Source organism: Hyperolius riggenbachi, chromosome 1 (assembly GCF_040937935.1).
Source record: "Hyperolius riggenbachi isolate aHypRig1 chromosome 1, aHypRig1.pri, whole genome shotgun sequence".
NCBI lineage: Eukaryota > Metazoa > Chordata > Amphibia > Anura > Hyperoliidae > Hyperolius > Hyperolius riggenbachi.
The window spans coordinates 159,128,116-159,148,441 of NC_090646.1; the positions used below are offsets into that span (position 1 = coordinate 159,128,116).

Sequence of the window (20,326 nt, forward strand, 5' to 3'; positions counted from 1 at the left end):
GAGGCCCCTTTAGGAAGTGAGTGAGTGACAGGGAGGCCCCTTTAGGAAGTGAGTGAGTGACAGGGAGCCCCTTTAGGCAGTGAGTGAGTGCCAGGGAGCCCCTTTAGGAAGTGATTGAGTGACAGGGAACCCCTTAAGGTAGTGAGTGAGTGACAGGGAGTCCCTTTAGGAAGGGAGTGAGTGACAGGGAGCCCCTTTAGGTAGTGAGTGAGTGACAGGGAGGCCCTTTAGGCAGTGAGTGAGTGCCAGGGAGCCCCTTTAGGTAGTGAGTGAGTGACAGGGAGCCCCTTTAGGTAGTGAGTGAGTGACAGGGAGCCCCTTTAGGTAGTGAGTGAGTGACAGGGAGCCCCATTAGGGAGTGAGTGAGTGACAGGGAGGCCCCTTTAGGAAGTGAGTGAGTGAGTGACAGGGAGGCCCTTTTAGGAAGTGAGTGAGTGACAGGGAGGCCCTTTTTGGAAGTGAGTGAGTGACAGGAAGCCCCTTTAGGAAGTGAGTGAGTGACAGGGAGTCCCTTTAGGTAGTGAGTGAGTGACAGGGAGCCCATTTAGGAAGTGAGTGAGTGACAGGGAGCCCCTTTAGGAAGTGAGTGAGTGACAGGGAGCCCCTTTAGGTAGTGAGTGAGTGACACGGAGCCCCTTTAGGTAGTAAGTGAGTGACAGGGAGCCCCATTAGGTAGTCAGTGAGTGACAGGGAGCCCCTTTAGGAAGTGAGTGAGTGACAGGGAGCCCCTTTAGGTAGTGAGTGAGTGACAGGGAGGCCGTTTAGGCAGTGAGTGAGTGCCAGGGAGCCCCTTTAGGCAGTGAGTGAGTGACTGGGAGTCCCTTTAGGTAGTGAGTGAGTGACAGGGAGGCCCTTTAGGTAGTGAGTGAGTGACAGGGAGCCCCTTTAGGAAGTGAGTGAGTGACAGGGAGGCCCCTTTAGGAAGTGAGTGAGTGACAGGGAGGCCCCTTTAGGAAGTGAGTGAGTGACAGGGAACCCCTTTAGGTAGTGAGTGAGTGACAGAGAGTCCCTTTAGGTAGTGAGTGAGTGACAGGGAGGCCCTTTAGGCAGTGAGTGAGTGCCAGGGAGCCCCTTTAGGCAGTGAGTAAGTGACAGGGAGTTCCTTTAGGTAGTGAGTGAGTGACAGGGAGGCCCCTTTAGGAAGTGAGTGAGTGACAGGGAGGCCCCTTTAGGAAGTGAGTGAGTGACAGGGAGCCCCTTTAGGCAGTGAGTGAGTGCCAGGGAGCCCCTTTAGGAAGTGATTGAGTGACAGGGAACCCCTTTAGGTAGTGAGTGAGTGACAGAGAGTCCCTTTAGGTAGTGAGTGAGTGACAGGGAGGCCCTTTAGGCAGTGAGTGAGTGCCAGGGAGCCCTTTTAGGCAGTGAGTAAGTGACAGGGAGTCCCTTTAGGTAGTGAGTGAGTGACAGGGAGGCCCCTTTAGGAAGTGAGTGAGTGACAGGGAGGCCCCTTTAGGAAGTGAGTGAGTGACAGGGAGGCCCTTTAGGCAGTGAGTGAGTGCCAGGGAGCCCCTTTAGGCAGTGAGTGAGTGACAGGGAGTCCCTTTAGGTAGTGAGTGAGTGACAGGGAGCCCCTTTAGGAAGTGAGTGAGTGACAGGGAGGCCCCTTTAGGAAGTGAGTGAGTGACAGGGAGGCCCCTTTAGGAAGTGAGTGAGTGACAGGGAGCCCCTTTAGGCAGTGAGTGATTGCCAGGGAGCCCCTTTAGGAAGTGAGTGGGTGACAGGGAGCCCCTTTAGGAAGTGAGTGAGTGACAGGGAGGCCCCTTTAGGAAGTGAGTGAGTGACAGGGAGGCCCCTTTAGGAAGTGAGTGAGTGACAGGGAGGCCCCTTTAGGAAGTGAGTGAGTGACAGGGAGCCCCTTTAGGCAGTGAGTGAGTGCCAGGGAGCCCCTTTAGGAAGTGATTGAGTGACAGGGAACCCCTTAAGGTAGTGAGTGAGTGACAGGGAGTCCCTTTAGGAAGGGAGTGAGTGACAGGGAGCCCCTTTAGGTAGTGAGTGAGTGACAGGGAGGCCCTTTAGGCAGTGAGTGAGTGCCAGGGAGCCCCTTTAGGTAGTGAGTGAGTGACAGGGAGCCCCTTTAGGTAGTGAGTGAGTGACAGGGAGCCCCTTTAGGTAGTGAGTGAGTGACAGGGAGCCCCATTAGGGAGTGAGTGAGTGACAGGGAGGCCCCTTTAGGAAGTGAGTGAGTGAGTGACAGGGAGGCCCTTTTAGGAAGTGAGTGAGTGACAGGGAGGCCCTTTTTGGAAGTGAGTGAGTGACAGGAAGCCCCTTTAGGAAGTGAGTGAGTGACAGGGAGTCCCTTTAGGTAGTGAGTGAGTGACAGGGAGCCCATTTAGGAAGTGAGTGAGTGACAGGGAGCCCCTTTAGGAAGTGAGTGAGTGACAGGGAGCCCCTTTAGGTAGTGAGTGAGTGACACGGAGCCCCTTTAGGTAGTAAGTGAGTGACAGGGAGCCCCATTAGGTAGTCAGTGAGTGACAGGGAGCCCCTTTAGGAAGTGAGTGAGTGACAGGGAGCCCCTTTAGGTAGTGAGTGAGTGACAGGGAGGCCGTTTAGGCAGTGAGTGAGTGCCAGGGAGCCCCTTTAGGCAGTGAGTGAGTGACTGGGAGTCCCTTTAGGTAGTGAGTGAGTGACAGGGAGGCCCTTTAGGTAGTGAGTGAGTGACAGGGAGCCCCTTTAGGAAGTGAGTGAGTGACAGGGAGGCCCCTTTAGGAAGTGAGTGAGTGACAGGGAGGCCCCTTTAGGAAGTGAGTGAGTGACAGGGAACCCCTTTAGGTAGTGAGTGAGTGACAGAGAGTCCCTTTAGGTAGTGAGTGAGTGACAGGGAGGCCCTTTAGGCAGTGAGTGAGTGCCAGGGAGCCCCTTTAGGCAGTGAGTAAGTGACAGGGAGTTCCTTTAGGTAGTGAGTGAGTGACAGGGAGGCCCCTTTAGGAAGTGAGTGAGTGACAGGGAGGCCCCTTTAGGAAGTGAGTGAGTGACAGGGAGGCCCTTTAGGCAGTGAGTGAGTGCCAGGGAGCCCCTTTAGGCAGTGAGTGAGTGACAGGGAGTCCCTTTAGGTAGTGAGTGAGTGACAGGGAGCCCCTTTAGGAAGTGAGTGAGTGACAGGGAGGCCCCTTTAGGAAGTGAGTGAGTGACAGGGAGGCCCCTTTAGGAAGTGAGTGAGTGACAGGGAGCCCCTTTAGGAAGTGAGTGAGTGACAGGGAGGCCCCCCCCCCCTCTAGCCGCCGCCGCTCCCCCCTCACCTGGCAGTGTAGTCAGACCTCAGGATCAGCGGCGACCCGACCAGTACTAGCGGGCGTCGGACGCACCCGCTCGATATGCGGAAGTGATGTCACTTCTGCATATCAGTGCGGGCGCTGGGTCCTAGCGCCCGCACGATTGGTCGCCGGCTCGCCGCCTGATCCTGAGGTCTGAGTGACGCGGCGGTGGCAGCTGGAGGGAGCCGCTGACAGAGGGGGTGGCGGCCCGAAGAGATCCGTGGCACCCCAGGACAGATTGGGGGCACGTGCCCCCCCAAAATAGTGCTAGCGACGCCCCTGGTAGGTAGGCATAGGTAGGTGTCCCAGTAGTTAGCTAGGCATAGGTAGGAGTCCCAGTATAGGTAGGTAGGCATAGGTAAGAGTCCCAGTATAGGTAGGTAGGCATAGGTAGGTGTCCCAGTAGTTAGCTAGGCATAGGTAGGAGTCCCAGTATAGGTAGGTAGGCATAGGTAGGTCCCCTAGTATAGGTAGGTAGGTAGGTGTCCCCGTATAGGTAAGTAGGTGCCCCAGTAGTTAGGTAGGCATAGGTAGGTGTCCCAGTATAGATAGTTAGGCAGGGCCTGGCTGGCACAGTAATAACAATTACCAAGGTCCAGCTGCAACAGATAGGGCTGTATAATGTCAGTGAGCAACACACACAAAAATAAAAAAACACATCTGGAAAACATTATCTCTCAAAAGAGCTGTTGAGGGGTGCTATTTTAGCAATAACAATCAGCCAGGGGCAAGCCAAGACCAAGAGCCTAACTAATCTTTCCCTAGGAGAACAAGTCTGCAGCAGCTGTCCCTAGTCTGTCTCTAGCAGGCACACGAGTGAGTGTAATGGCCGGCAAACCTGCCTTATATAAGGGGGGGTGGGGCTCCAGGGCTTAGTGTAGCCTGAATGGCTACAATGTGCCTGCTGACTGTGAAGCAGAGGGTCAAAGTTGACCCTCATAGTGCATTATGGGGCGAATCGAACTTCCGCAAAAGTTCGCTTGGTCCAGGCGAACGCGAACCCCCAAAGTTCGCCTGGAACCGTTCGCCGGCGAACCGTTCGCTACATCTCTAATGGTAGCTAATTATTGGTATGCTCCTGCTCCTTATAGCTCTCGAGGCATCAATATTCTCCTTTCAGACTAAATAAAGAAGGATTGTGTTAAGTACTGGAGTCAAGCTGATCGTGGATGTCCAAAGCACTGGAAGTAGCTGAAGAAGTCTGTTATTCTCAGATAGCTCTGGCCAGAGCTGGCGCAGAGGTAGAACTTGTCACTGCTGGGAAAACAAAGCCACATTTATGCCTAATTCATTCAGCATAGTCAGCCCACCCCTCCATCCTTATACTAGTCTCTGGCCCCTTCACTAGCACTGTACCTCATTCTGCACAGAGCAAGCACTCTTCAACCAAGAGCTCTGAAGGACATACAGGAAACTTACAGAGGAATCAGGTAATATCTCCATTTATCATTTATAACAAAGCAGAACATGTGATATTACAGCTCCAGATAAGAGAATTTACAAACTAAAATGACAGTTATTCACTGTAGGTTAATCACTTTAGTGTGATCTTTTATCTAATAATAACTCTAATACATTAGGTGGAAATGTAATATATATGTAAAATAAAATTTAATTCACTGTTTTCTTTTAGCTTTTATTAGATGATGAATGTACTATTATTATACAAAAAGACATTTTTAGATTCAGACAATGTTCATGTTAGAAATTGTCCATATTTATTGTGGCAATGGCCATTTGCCAGTTTTCTGACAGCCAATAGTGGAAGCCTTAGGCTACAGGAGCTTTCTGTGGAGGTTGGAGCTGAATACATAAAATGTGTATTTTGTGGTTTAGTGGGTTTAGCTGTCTCTTTTTGTACTAAAATGAGAGTGCTAATCTAATCCAAGTACAAGAGTGTATAAAAGTATTTGCCCCCTCCCTGAATGCACTGGTATGCTTTCTGTATTAAAATGTGATGTACTAATAAACAAATAGGACCAGTGAATATTATTGTTACTGTAACCACTTAAGGACAACGGTCTTACACCCCCCCTAGTGACCAGGCAACTTTTTTTACTATTAAGGCCACTGCAGCTTTAAGGGCTTGCTGCAGGGCCACACAACTCAGCACACAAGTGATTCCCCCCCCCCCTCCTTTTCTGCCCACCAACAGAGCTTTCTGTGGAGGGCTACGATGGCTCCCAGGATGTTTATTTATTTGTTGTTTTTTTTTACAAATATGTATTTCTTTTTTTTTAACAATAAGTTTCCCTATTTTTTGTTTTATTTTTTTTTAACCCTCCCTTTCCCCGCCAGCCAATCAGTGTGATCGGCTGTCCCAGGCTTTAGTACATGGCAAGGAAATTCATTTTTGGTCAGCTGCTCCCACTTAACAGCATTGCTTTTGGTGTATATGCAGAGCTTCTGTTTGGGTTCAAGGTGCGTTTGCAGTTTCTGGGGGGGCTCAGCGCACCTCTGATTGGAGGCCATTCGGAGGCGGCCTGGTGATGCGTTGATCTATCTTTTGCGCAATGTCACAGGCTTTAGCCTATGACAGCGGATCGCTTATTTGCCGCCCGGGGGGACAGCCATATCACACGGCTGTACCCAGTACAACGCTGCCGTAGATCGCAGCGCTGTACAGAATACATATATCCAGGCACATCGCATCTAGTTAGGACATTAAAGCTGTATTAGCTGTAGGGATAACAGTTGTGCCTGGATGAGTGAATCTGTGAATGCATTTGTTTGAACATTTGCATGTGAGAGTGCGAAGGGTTAATACATTTTTGCAGCGCTGTACAGAGTAAATAGACAGCGCTTTTGCCGTCTAACAGTCTTCTAGTGGTGGAGCTCCATCATTCAAGCCGAGATGCATTCGCAATCTCCTGCAAAATCCCACCCCAAGACTTTACGACAATTGGCGTGGATCGGTCCTGGGGCTGCTGCTACATTCACGCCAATCGGCGTGACGCGGACTGCAAGAGGTTAATTACTTAAGGAGCAAAGTTATGCAACAATCACGGGCTACAATTGTCGCCGCAACCATGTGGCGCGTGCGTGTTGCGGCGACAGGTCGCCCGTGAGTATGGCGCGCGCACCCCGAACCGTCGCTCGCCGCTGCTGTCACCTGGCGACAGTTGCCGCCGCAACTTTGCCGCAACTGTCGCTAGTCCGCGTGTGTATGACAGCAACCTCTATGTAGAACACGGAGCTTCCGGCGGGGGGGAGGGGGGGGGGGGAAGGAACGTCGGCGACAGCTTCCGTCGCACCGCTGATTCCTCTTCCGCGTGTGTACGCGGAGGGACCTGGCGACGAGCTGTCGCCGGCCTGTCGCGCACACGCTCTCGTGTGCTAGCGACAGGCCACAAAAGTGGCCGTGAGTATGGGCCATTACTGTTGCTGCTTCATTGAGAGCTTGTTGTCTCAATGAAGTCAAAGTTCTTGTAATAACAGTATCAATCAGTGACATTCTGAATGTTTTGCCAAAGTTACATTGATACTATATCTTATGTTCAGCATGTCATTGTTGTTCCTCCATATAGCATGTGCTCTCATGTAGTAAAATAATACAGCTGTGTGTGTATGTATGTACTGGGAACAGAGCTGCAACGAACCATGCAGACCTTTTTTGGCTGGAGTTAGTCTTTAACTTATTGGATTCCACTGAGCAGTGGTGAGAACTATTATCTCCTAAAGGAGAATTCTTGATACAGTGGTTAATCTCACCAGGGGTGCCTGGCTTGTTATCCATACTTAAACAATACAGTAAAACTCATCTAGGAAGTTACAAGCCACCTCCAAGTATATAAAGACAATTACAGGCCTCTCTGGCTTTTCCTATGGTTATGGTTCATGACTTCATAATAATACATTAATGGGGTAAATAAATGCATGATAATGCTCCAATGCTTTGATTGGCCTAGACTACTCAGGGGCCAATATAGGCTTTTTTGGAGGTAATTCCATATACATAAGCCACAGCAGCTATGGCTTATTTTTAAAAGGCATGTTTTTTTTTAAATAATCTGAAATCAACTGTCTCATGTATTGAAATAAGTAATTAGACACTGTGTTTTTGATTCAATAAATGTTGTTAGTGTGATATCTTATGTTTTAACTCTGTTGTTTGGATATATACTTCTGATCTTGATAACTGTGAATTAAAAAAAAAAAACTATGTTGAGCTACCTACCTATGACTATAAGCCCCATTCCCAGGCACAGGAAAAAAAGGGGGGAAAAAAAGGTCTGGTTTGTGTTTGGGTCCTCTGATACTGACTCCACCAGCCCTTTTTGACTTACAGTACTCTTGGGTGCCTTGCTAGGGCAGGCAGTAAATCCACCTCCCACTGTATTCAAAGCACTTTGCCAAATGACAATTGGAAATGAGCTTTCCAGATTCCCCCCTGAACTGATGAGGAAACCTTATAATAAGGAAGGTAAAGCACATACACACTTTTTCCCTGCTGAATGACTACGAGAGATCTTATACCCTTTATTTACTAACAGCATTACCAACATACACATCAAAGATTTTACACTTTCAAATAAGAAAATACTGGCAATGACTTTTAAAAAAGTTTACTATGTCCCACAATATTCTGCAATCCACTCCCTCTCCTTTTACATCTTTGTCTCACTTTGACCCTAAAGAACATTGAAGGAGCGTCAGTGATGACACTGACAGTAGTACATCAGCACATATAAACATGCTCAGTCAATGAAATACCCATTAGTTTGGTAGTGCATTTGAAGAGCTTCCCCATTAAATACATGCAAAAGCTTTAAGCAAGAATGATGGAAACAAAGGTAGAACATAAAACACTTTATTTTAAACATCAGCATGAGTGTTTTTAGTCTTGGATACAGCCTTGTCATCAGTAAAAGAATGAATTGTCTACTTGCTCCATCTCCATTGGCTTTTGATGAGGTGGGTCTTCTGAAAGAGATAGGGGTTCGTGGTGGGCGCTGTCAGGGAAGTGGGAGGCAATCTGCCATCTGACTGAGATAGAAAGACCAATGGTTGCTGCTCACAAAGATGGGGAAGACATAGTAGATGCATACAGAGATAGGAGACCAAGCTGCAGAGAAAGATTGGGTTTAAAGCTGCCTGCTGACAAAGATGGGTGCACCCGTGGTGAATGCTGACAGAGATGTGGATACCAAGATATCTGAGGACAGAGGTGAAGAGCTTCTGGTGAGTGCTGAGTGAGTTAGGAAGCCCAAACTGATTGCTAAAAGTTGGTGATCAAGTTGCCTGTTGAGAGAAACAAGGGCCCGTGGTGGGTACTGAAATGTAACAGAAGTCTCCTGGCAGAGTTGTAGGGATCAAGAAGGTTTGTGCTGATAGAGATGGGGAGGTGAAGGTGACTGATGATGGGACCAGATATGGGGACCAAGTTACTTGCTGACAGAACCCACCTGTATTATTCATCAGCAGTTATCTGCTACTACTATGCCACTTTAATTCTTCTGTCTGCTTTTCAGAGTGCATTTACCTCTTAAAGGACAACTGAAGTAAAAGTTATATGGAGGCTGCCATATTTATTTCATTTTAAACAATACCAGTTGCCTGGCAGCCCTGCTGGACTTTTTGGCTGCAAAGGGTCTGAATCACACCAGAAACAAGCATGCATCTAATCTTGTCAGATTTAACAAAAAGAAACACCTGATCTGCTGACTGCTTGTACAGGGTCTATGACTAAAAGTATTAGAGGCAGAGGATCAGCAAGACAGCCAGGCAATTTGCATCGTTTAAAAGGAAATAAATATGGCAGCCTCCATATACCTCTCACTTCAGTTGTCCTTCTTCTTAACTGACAGATATCAATAAGGAGATAAAGGTTTAGTTAGATGAGGACTTTATGTCCCAGCAGGAGCTAAAGACTGTAAATGCAATACAATTATTAACAGGAAAAAATGACCCCTGTATATACAGCAAATACATTGTGTACTGTGCATAAAAAAGAAAAAAATGGAATAGAAGAGAAACATGTTGAGACTTACAATATATTCTTATCCTACCTAAATGGTCTGTATGGGAGAAACCCGTAATGGTCTTTTATGCAAATACTGGAACATAGCCGGTTATAACATTTATGAGGTGATTCTTGGAATGAATGTGTGGCAGTGACACAGTGCACTAACACGTAATCCACTATCAGTGCCATAGCACACACTGCCCATATATTATCCTACTGCAGTATGGGCAGACCACCATTAAACATCATTTTAAACAAACTTTATGCTCACATTTCAAAGTTCAGTTCACTACTCAGAACATAAAATTTAATGTTGTTTCTGTATAATTGTTTTCTACATTTTTTTCTTTAGTGAAACTTTATTAGTTATCGATTATACCTCAGTGAAAAGTCATAAAAATGTATGCGCATGAGATTCCTATCATCAAGTAACTGGGCATTGATGGCCCTTTAAAATGTTGCTATGTGCTTCAATGCAACAGGTTCTGGGAGGAAAGTGAGTGTTTTATAAATTTATAATCACAGAAATTTTCAAACCTTACCAATAAAATACCTATATTTATAGCTCACCGCATGCATGAAAATACTCCGAATGAGTTTGATATGATTTTTTTACGTACTTTTTAGTACTTTCTTAACTGCTATGTGCTGAAAAGATGAAAAATTTAGTTAGACAGCATGGTGACATAGTGGTTAGTACACTCGCCTTGGAGCGCTGGGTCCCTGGTTCTAATCCCAGTCAAGGCTCTATCTGCACAGAGTTTGTATGTTCTCCATTGTGTGGGTTTCTTCCGGGCACTCAAGTTTCCTCCCATATCCATAAAACATACAGATAACTTAATTGGCTTACCCTTAAATCCGACATGTCTGATCTGACTTGATCGATAGTGTGATTGATTTTGCATTGTTATCAATCCAAATCGACCACACTATCGATCGAGTCCCAATCGATCGATTTTGCATTGTTATCAATGCAAAATCAACCACACTATCGATCAAGTCCCGATCGTACATGTCAGATTTAAGCGATCCAATCGAATTTGATCCGATCGATTTCGATCGATCGCACATGGAATTGTATCGTGTAGATGAGTCTTTTGTTTATTTGAAAGAAAAAAAAAGAAAATACAGAAAAGTGAAGCAAAAAATGAAATAAGAATTTAACAAACGATGATGTGAACCTGACCCAACACAAAAGTGCTCCAATTAAGATTATTTGTGTAGTTCCATGTTAACAAAAAAAGGAATATGTGATATTTGTAATTATGATGAGAAGACTTCAGACTGTATATTTTCTTCTCCTTCACTTAATCCTGATACTTTGATATATAAGGAAATTAAATGTCAAATATCACTTTGTGTACCATTGTTAAATGCTGTAATGGCCCTGGTAACATTGTTCAATGTTGTGTTGCCCCGTTTACATGGGCGTCCTGCGGCGTCACGCTAAGATGCATCTCTGTAAGCATGCAGCGTTGGCAGCTTGTTTGGGGCTATTATGTTTTTAACTCTCGCAGGGGGACACAAAGGTGTGGGGGTTAACAGCCCTGGAAGCAATCTATTGCTTAGAGAGTCACCTCAAACCACATGAAAAATCGGGATCAAATCGATGCTAAACAATGGTACTGAGATATTGAAGTTGCTGTATGTATTTCCTTTTAAATAATACCAATTGCCTGGCTGTACTAAGACAAATGCCATTTGTCCGCTTGTCTTGCTGATCTTTCTTGCTTCAGTGGTGTCTCAATCCCACACTTGGAACAAACAAACAGTTAGTGTAGTCGGATTTAATAGACATCCGAGGTGAAAATTAACTAATGAGATAAACAATTGTATGTTATGTTTTATTTTATATTTAAAGGGACTCCGAGCAGTGCAGAAACTATGGAAAGATGCATACCATTTTGAAGCTCTCTTTCTCCTGTTTCCAACGATATATAAACCGCCGCCCTACGCCTTTTAGTTTTCAAGATCGAAGTTGCGGCAAACGTGATTTCGATCGCGAAAATAACGAAAACTAAAATGCGTAGGGTGGCGGTTTAGGTGTCGTTGGAAAGAGGAGAAAGAGAGATTCAAAATGGTATGCATCTTTCCATAGTTACTTGTATTACACAGGTCGACCTTTACCCAAAGTCGGCAGCTGAATGGAGCTGCTGACACCGGGGAAAGTGTCGTCCTGTGTAATACAAGTAACTATGAAAATATGAATACCATTTTGAAGCTATCTTTCTCCTCTTTCCAACGAAACCTAAACCACCGCCCTACACCTTTTAGTTTTCGTTATTTTCGCGATCGAAATCGCATTTGCCGCGACTTCGATCGCAAAAATAGCGAAAACTAAAAGGCGTAGGGTAGCGGTTTATATATCGTTGGAAAGAGGAGAAAGAGAGCTTCGAAATGATATGCATCTTTCCATAGTTTCTGCACTGCTCGGAGTCCCTTTAAATCTACTTTTTAAGTTTTAACTATTTCATGGCCTCTAGGGATTTTGCAGAAATTCCGATTTCCGCCAATACTGATTTCATGGATTTCCCATCGGTTTCCGAGTTCGGATTTTCGAGTAGATTTTTTGGGGGGTCATTTTTGCATTCTCTGATTGGCCAAGTACTTCCAAGTTGACTCTGCATTCTCTGATTGGTCCAATGCTTCCGAGTTCTGTGATTGGGCTAAAAATTACCGAGTTGTGGTAATGAAGTATTTCTACAGAAATCCGATTTCTGAGTTCGGATTTCCGAGTAGTGGTTTTTTTTTTATATAATTTGTTTTTATTGTAAATTTTTCAAAAACATACAGAAATAGTAGCAACATTTGAACATATATAACCAGCTATTTCCAATACAGACATCTTAAACAGTGACTATGTTAATACATAGTAAAAAGGTATTATGGTATAGAAGGCATTCTGGGGTAATGTCAGCAATTGCTCATTGTCATGGCCACTCTGGGCTGAACAATTGCTGAGCAAAAGCACCTTGGTGTTTCCAATGTCAGACGGTAAATTGGAAACACCTGTGCTATCATGCTTTACAGGTGTCTGGTAGGTAAAGAAATGGTGTAAAACAGAAATAGCTGATAAAAAAAGACACAGAAAAAGAAAACAAAAAACATATTAAAACAAAACTAAAAGCTTCCGAGTAGTGTTTTATTGACATTTTTTTTGCATTCTCTGATTGGCCAAATACTTCTGAGTTGTTTCTGCATTCTCTGATTGGTCCATTGATTTTGAGTTTTCTGATTGAGCTAAAATTACCGAATTGCAGTAATGCAATATTTCTGCAGAAATCCGATTTCTGAGTTCCATTTTCCAATTTGAGTTGGAAATTTCAATTCCGCGAAATCCGAATGAGCATCCCTAGTGGCCTCTTCTCAATGACACATTCATTGGAGTATGCCAGAGCTAAAATCTGTGAACTATTGACCCATTTTATCTCTTTCCTACTCTAAGAAGTCATTTACTGTCAGAAAAGTGTTATATGGCTGCAATTCCTTATCAGTGAGGGTTACATTATTGTCCGACTTGGTCCCGACCCAGAAAGAAATTGTCATTTGCATACCTGATTTTTAACTCTTTCAGGCAGAGAAAGAAAAAAAAAAAAGAAACACAGCATAGTTATTTGTATGCTTGGCACTGTACATACATATGTCTATCTCACCATGTCACATGTCACCTCGGATGTGCTTTAATTCAGAGCACCATAACATACTTATTCCGGGTTAGTCATGTCAAGTATAAAACTGACAGAATAAAAAAAAGTGGTGTGGTTCACCCCTAAATATACAATATTTCAAAACACACTCCAAGGCGGGGTTTTATTTGAACCAGAGTTCTCTTATTTATTCTTCATACGTAATTTCTTCAATTTGCGGATAATGTATGTAGATACAACATCAGACCTTCACTTCACATCACAAAATGCCTGACACGTGTTTCACGGCCAACAGCCGCTTCCTCAGAGGCACACCGTACACAAAGCATCCGTGGGCCTACGACAACCTCCTATCCGCAATCTGAATTCTGTAGTGAGACTGCTCTCAGCGGTGATCCCAATGCCGTGCGGGCTGCAGGGGTCATGTCAAGTATGAGAGACAAAGGATCAGCAGAATAACCAGCCTATTGGCATTGTTTAAAAGGAAATAAATAAGGCAGCTTCAATATCCCTCTTAATGAAAGATCACTTTTCAACCTTCTGTTTGTACTGTTGCCTGTGTTTATTTGGTAGTATTGTTCTTCAAGTATTTATGCATCATTTATCTTTATTAAAAAGTAGAAATGTTATCACTAAGTCTTCCCTGCTGGATCTACAGAATGAGTATCGCCTCTGCACAAGAAAAGCTGCATTAGAGCTGATTATGTGTTCTTCTGGGGAATATTGAATGGGGCTACTAATAGTAAACAATCACTCACAGTTATGAGAAACTCCTATGTGAATGAGACAGTGAATGTGGAGTTAACACAGCTAGAGAATCAGGTCATGTTTCTATTAAAATACACTGTAGAAGTCTATTGTGTGTTTAACTATTCAGTCGGACTCAGCCCCCTGTGACTGTTCCATTCAGCCTCTGCTATTGCTCTGATTATTGCTCAATGAGCTGGAATATTGCTGTACAGGGAAAGGCTGAGCACCATCTTTCACAACTAACTCTAATTTAAAATTAAAACTTTGCCTAATGCTCTTATTTACATAAAGCCTAAGGCTTCGTACACAGGTTAGATGATTCTGTGTAGTGTCTGTATGGCGGACATGATGTGTTGCCCAGACATCTGGAGTGCTGAATCACCCTGGACAAGAGCAGGCCTAGCCCATTGTTCTATTTCTTACCCCATCCCTCTGCCCTCCTCCACAGGAACAAAACTCATTGGTAGTCTGCAAGCTAGTAATGTATTTGTAAAGAACTCCGCCCTTAACTGTCCCCGGGGGATCAAGTCCGGATCCCTGCTGGTGACAGTCCTCTAATGTGTGTACGAGGCTTAAGAGTAACATCCTGACAATAATCTTCCCTGCCCTTCCTAATCTCTGATACAAGGGATATAAATAAGACCTAAAAGCATCAATGCCCCATGCTTTTTCCAAAAGAATGACAATTTTCAGGGACAGAAATAAACGAATCTAGATTTATTTATTCAACAGTGCACATGACAGACACTTTTAATTTAGGGTTAAATGCGTACATGGAATAAAGTTGCCTGAAAAAAGGGCACAAGGAATTGCCGGTAGTAGAATATCAGTAAATTTACCGATATTCTACTTTTTCTTCCAAATCCCCCCAGTGGTGCCTAAACCTAAAATCCTCCCCATAGTGCCTAAATCTTAACCTCCTCCCTGCTGCAAAACCACGATTAGTGGCAATAGTTGGAATTTTGGGTTCCCGGAAATTGCCACTATAAATTGCAGGAGCATAGCCACAATTTCTGGGCAACCAAAATTCCATCAATTGCCACTAATTACCACTCCACTCAAACACTGACGCAAAATGGCATTTAGTGGAAAGAATGGCGCCACCATAGGCTGCAATGACAAAAGCAATTTATTGCCATAGTTTTCAGGTGCCCAATGTCAGGAATATAGCAGCTAGTTATGAGGTTAAGGGTAAGACAGGGACATATTTTGTCATTTTTCTGTCTGCTATACAGTATATTTTGTCAGAGGTGTAGGTATGTCAGCCAGTCTGTCTTTTGGAAGGTGTCACCTGGATAATGTCTGTATGTAGATTAAAACAGTCATTCAGGGCAGAGATCAAGGGAACGGCCATTGTCTTCATTGAATAGACCAGTCACCTTCAATAGGCAAGGAAGGGGCTCATTAGGCCACTAGCAGTACCCTTTGATCTGCTGTCCCAGGTGTGATTGTCTGTGAAACTAAATTTGCTTTGTATTCCTGGGGTAGCAGGGTACTGCTAATTAGCAGCCATCTGAGGGAGAACAATAGCAGACAATCTCGGATGTGATTGACTGTGTCTGTTTACAGGCAAACTGCTACCTGTAACCAAAATGCAATCTTTTGATGTAGAGACTTTTACCTGGGGAAATTGGATGTTAAGGAAGTCTTTTGTTGTGTGTCTGCTATAATACACTTTTCACATGTGGATGTTAGATCTCTGGAAATCCAATTATGTCTGAGGATGTAATTAAATCTAGTTCCCCCCCCCTCCCCGTCCAAACAGGTTTGCAGCCTCAAGGCAAATATTCCATTATAAAAAGCAGGGGACAGATACCTGAAATCAGTCCTCTCCTGACGGTAGCTGCAGCTGGACTCAAGCTAAGGGGCTCCTGGTCAAGCCAGAACTGTGTCTGTCCACAAAAGTCCAAGGTTCTTCTATCTGGATCCCTGTATTTTGGTAAGCAAATCGCTTTGTGTGTATCTTTGTAAACTCTTAATTTTGTAACTTTTTATTTTGTTTTTTGTAATCTTTTGTATATATTCTGTTCTGCATTGTTCCACTTTTTTCCTGGAATATTAAATTATTATTTAATAAGCTTGACTTCTGCTGTACTAAACTAACACTCATAGCCTAGAGGAGACTGCAGTGTAGCTGTGTATAAGTCAATGCCTAATTGTATGCTAGAGCAACACTACCATATGAAATTGTAATTGCATTGTGTGTGTGTGGCACTTCTGCGCTCGACAGCCGAGTGGGAAGTCTAAAAGTATCGTTCGGAATGACTGTTAGTGGTTTTGCTTGACTACAGTGTAAGATTGCAACTGTGTATGTGTGCGCGGTGTTCTCGTATTCGGCCTAAGCGCAAAGCTGACCCAAATACGAAAACGCAGATTGCGTGTTGAGCACTCGACAGCTGAGTGAACATGTCTAGCAAACCGCTAGTGGTGGCAGTAAGGAGCTTTTGAAGGGTCACAGCTTTGTTTGCAGCTTGAATAAGGCTGCTCCCCGCTTGAACTGGTCAAACCCGCAGTCGGGAATCGTATACGCAGGCGTGCCGCGGGCCGGTTCCTGACACCCAAAATGTCATCTATTGTCACTAATTACAGCTTTTATCATTGCAGCCTATGGCGGCGGCCTTCTTTCTGCTTCCCTCTGTACACCCTTTTTTCCTGAATCGGTTTAGATACCTTATCGGGCATCAAAGAAAGTGGAAATGGCATTGCCATAATTATTCCTAACCCTTAGAAGTTTACTTGACTTCATTGTGGTGATCTCTCAAGCAGAGAATTTATCTTACACACTATTACTAGTTTTTTTCATCACTTTATTAGTCCCTTGGGCTATTTGAGTGGAGATCTGTACTCAGTCAGGGTCCCCTACTTGGCTCTAAACAATTGTCTGTTTAGCAGTGTATGGGTGAATAAAGAACCTATGATGTATTGAACTATGATGGATCCCAATGCCAACAAACAGCAAGGAACTCTTTTTGCTTTATGATGAGTCTGAGAGACAATAAAGCTGGCCATACACTGGCCCGATTTGCCGCCGTTTCGACAGCAGATTCGAACACTGGGATCGAATCTGCTGCCAATCGTTCACGCTACACGCCAAATTTCGATCCATTCCGTCCGATCCCGTCGATCGCGCCGTGAGGAAAATAACTGTCGATCGCCCGCGGGTAAAGAGTGCATCGCTAGCGGCGTTCGAGTGCCCGACGACCAACGCAATAGAGCTGCAATACATTACCTGCTCTGCCAGCGCGACTCCCAGGTCTCCGCTCTTCTTCTCCGCTCTGGTCTGGTCTGGACTCGGGCATGCTTCCCTTCTTCCTGTCCCGGCAGGAAGTTTAAACAGTAGAGGGCGCTCTACTGTTTAAACTTCCGCCAGACAGGAAGAAGGGAAGCATTTCGGAGACCAGACCAGAGCGGAGAAGAAGAGCAGAGACCCGGGAGTCGCGCCGGCGGAGCAGGTAATGTATGCGGGATGGGGGGAAGCGGCGGCAGCACCACCACCACCACAGATTGTGAACGGTTTCAGGCTGAAATCGGTTCACAATCTGTTTGCAGTAAAGGTAGCCATAAGATCCCTCTCTGATCAGATTCGATCAGATAGAGATCTGTCTGTTGGTCGAATCTGATGGCAAATCGACCAGTGTATGGCTACCTTTACGCTGAGATCCCATTGATAATATTAGAACAGCAGGATCTACAATCATATTGGAAGCTGAAGGGTGGCCATCTTGGCTGTGTGTTTTCAGGATGTATGTGGAAATGTAAGTCTTCTGAGGTCGACCTCTAGCTAGTTTAGCATATTTTTTGCAATACTTGCAAATTAATTGCTTCTATACTGTTCTTGAATCTATTTCTGTGTAATTAAATTAATAAAGTTTCTACAATTGTTTCACTCCAAGAGGGTTAATACACTACTATTTCCAACATTTTTGCTATCTGGTTGAATAAAGCACACTTGATGTTAGTATGCAGATCTTTATTGTATTCATGTATATGTGGAAGCTGACACTATAATCCAGCACCTAATGAGAAGGGTGTGCCGGTCAAAACTCTTTATAACTGTTTCATAGCCCCACTCAAGGTTTTTTTGTCACAGTAAAAAAAAAAGCCTGGATAGAGATTGCTGAAATGCATGTTGCCAAGTGGCAGTCCTTCTGCGAGACGGGACTTTGGAGGAATAAAACAAAACAACAGCTTACAGCAAATTTCAATCTAGCTAAAAACTCCATACTTATTAGGAAACATGGAAGAGTGTCTCTATTGCTATGAAGTCGTTTTGCTGTATCAGGCATTAGGGGCATGAACCTGTGCAGGGCACAATCAAATCAAACTACAGTCATGACACGCATGAGGAAAACATAGTGCCTGGGGAGAAATCATTTTGTCTCAGTTATAGGTCATGGGTCATCCAGCAGAACAATAACCCAAACAATACATCTGAGAAACCCCAATAATAGCAGAAAACACTGAACTGTATGGGTTCTGATCTGAATTTAAAAAACGTCAATGGAAAGAGCTGAAGCTCACAGATGGGAGGAGGAACTGATGCAACTTCAGAAGAAGAGTGGCCAAAATATTTGCAAATGTAAAGTCTTAGCAACAGATAGTTTGAGAGGTCAGTCAGTGTAGTTATTGCTTCAGAACTGTGTGCTGCAACTGATAAGGTTACAGGTAACAATAAGCATGTCCATTTTATTTTTTATTCATTTTAATATACAGTATACAGAAGATGAAAGGTCTAAAGAAGAAGCAAAGTCTTTGCTGTATGGACTGTGGAGATAAGAATGTTGGATGCTATTTTCTTGTGTCACTTTTTTCACTGAAAATTGGAATTCTTTTGGAAAACGTGAGGATAGCAATACTTTTTTTGCTCACTGCCTTATGTACACGGCAGTAGGGCCATGCTTCCAACGTGTACCATGAATGGGGGCTAGGATGGAACATTGGTGTGTGTGTGTGTGTGTGGGGGGGAAGGGGGGAGTCAGCTTCTCAGTGGGTCACAGCCTTTGGTTTATTTTTTAGGCCAAATGTGTGGCACAATTATATGTGGCAATTAGAGCTCTCAAAAACAAGAGGCTTCAGTGTTTAACCTCTAGCCCCCAGCCTTCCTCTACGACTAATGAATTGCATCTCTAGGAATATCTTGGGGGAAAAGTATAAGTATGATTTTGTTTTCTTTCATATTCAAGCGTGCGTGTCTCTTGAACCTATGTTGTAATTCTTTTTGTATTCATTTTCTAATGATAAGAGCCAGTCCGGTCTCTTTAGAGTGAAGTTCCACTCTTTCTGGTCAAAAAAGCTATTCTTTCAGTTCAGATCTATACATCACAAAGGATTTTTACTACATCCCTTGAAATGTACCGGTATTACCTTGGTTGCATCTGCAGCCATGGCCACGTCCATAGCTCAGCCTTCCTGCCGGCAAGGCAGTATGGGATATGTCAGATTTCTGATTAGATTACAAACAAACAAACATAGAACATTTATATTATTATTATTATTATTATTATTATTATTATTTAGTATTTATATAGCGCCGACATATTACGCAGCGCTGTACAGTGTATATATATATATATATATATATATATATATATATATATATATTGTCTTGTCGCTAACTGTCCCTCAAAGGAGCTCACAATCTAATCCCTACCATTGCCATATGTCTATATTATGTAGTGTAAGTACTGTAGTCTAGGGCCAATTTTTTAGGGGGAGCCAATTAACTTATCCGTATGTTTTTGGAATGTGGGAGGAAACCGGAGTGCCCGGAGGAAACCCACGCAGACACGGAGAGAACATACAAACTCTTTGCAGATAGTGCCCTGGCTGGGATTCAAACCAGGGACCCAGTGCTGCAAGGCGAGAGAGCTAACCACTACGCCACCGTGCTGCCATCGCGTTTTTCTCCTGGTGGACTAAAAGCGCCAGAGCTGCAGCCACTAGGACACGCTCTATAGGCAGTAGCAGTGTTAGGGAGACTTGCCCAAGGTCTCCTACTGAATAGGTGCTGGGTTACTGAACAGGCAGAGACAAGATTTGAACCCAGGTCTCCTGTGTCAGAGGCAGAGCCCTTAACCATTACCCTTTCCAGCCACCACATTAGGTTATGCTTCTCCAGAACTGCAGTTCCGTTTGTCAGTTCATCTAATTCATCTCCCCGGACAATTTCTGGGCAACCTGTATTTTACACACAGCACAAAAAAGTACAGATTTTTTGTTTGGAAAAAAATTGAAACCTTCAGCCCCTTTAATATGTGCAGGATTCAAGCTTCAATGGAAATATATATTTTTTTTATATCAGTAGGCTACAAAATACCACTGATGCACAACATAGTTATTTAAGGGAAAAAATGGAAATTTCCCTTTAAGGAGCTGGGTCAGGCATTAGAGACCTCTTCTAGACATTTTCAGGGTATTTTAAGATTTACCGCTGTGTTCCTTTTCCAAGTCTGCTTATGCTGGCCAATGACCCTGTTTTATTCTGCTCTGATCACTGTGGATAAATCATATCCAAAACAAATATGTGGTGCCAAGCAGCCTATCCACTATCAAACCAGCACCTCTCCCTGGACTTGGGAAGAAGAAGGGAGCAGTATTGCAGTGTGAAAGCTTGTTACTAACATTATAGTTTCATGTTAGTTTTAGAGGTTTTAAGCAAATCTGAAATTCGAGTGATCATTCTCAGTGGGATCTTATGTGTGTCTATATATACA

The 20,326-nt window shown here is 44.2% G+C and overlaps 1 protein-coding gene across 2 annotated transcripts in view; it reads left to right on the forward strand.

Moving 5' to 3' along the window:
- The first annotated feature begins 4,602 nt into the window (after positions 1 to 4,602).
- The window catches only part of SCRG1 (stimulator of chondrogenesis 1), a 49,802-nt gene continuing 34,078 nt past the window's right edge, over positions 4,603 to 20,326 (forward strand). The window contains exons 1-2 of one of the 2 annotated variants that reach the window (XM_068269225.1): positions 4,615 to 4,681; positions 15,379 to 15,552. The gene's annotated coding sequence lies outside the window, so the exon portion shown is untranslated. Of the gene's footprint in view, positions 4,682 to 15,378; positions 15,553 to 20,326 lie in introns of both variants that reach the window. The other variant, XM_068269233.1, reaches the window with a different exon arrangement.